This window comes from Coenobita brevimanus, chromosome 60 (assembly GCF_032717465.1).
Source record: "Coenobita brevimanus isolate Jiangsu-jjx chromosome 60, ASM3271746v2, whole genome shotgun sequence".
NCBI lineage: Eukaryota > Metazoa > Arthropoda > Malacostraca > Decapoda > Coenobitidae > Coenobita > Coenobita brevimanus.
The window spans coordinates 41,442,835-41,443,220 of record NC_137013.1 but is presented as its reverse complement, the minus strand read 5'-3'; positions in this window follow the sequence as shown (position 1 = coordinate 41,443,220).

Genomic DNA, 386 nt, shown 5'->3' with positions numbered 1-386 from the left:
AAAATAGTCACTAAATCCTTTGCACAGGTCAGCAGTGGCTCAGACATACCATATTTAAATGATGCACAAAACTACTTCAATGGAAATTATTTTAGTCATATTTCAAATAAATTTTGGGTGCATGAAGAGGCCTGGTTGTATCTTCAGTAAGTGGATTTTAATTCAACCAATGACCAAGCTTTTTTTTTTTTCTCTCCATTAAATCGGAAGTTTAATAGGATGTTAGACTGGACACTTTTTCCTTTTTTTTCGTTATTTATTAATTTATTTTTGTCAGTAAAGGATTTATCATTTTACCTTTAACCCTTCTAGTCCAGTGACATCTTAAAAAATTATTTATATATTTATTTTTTAAATAGTTTAGGAGATTTGCACAAGAGGTAAGG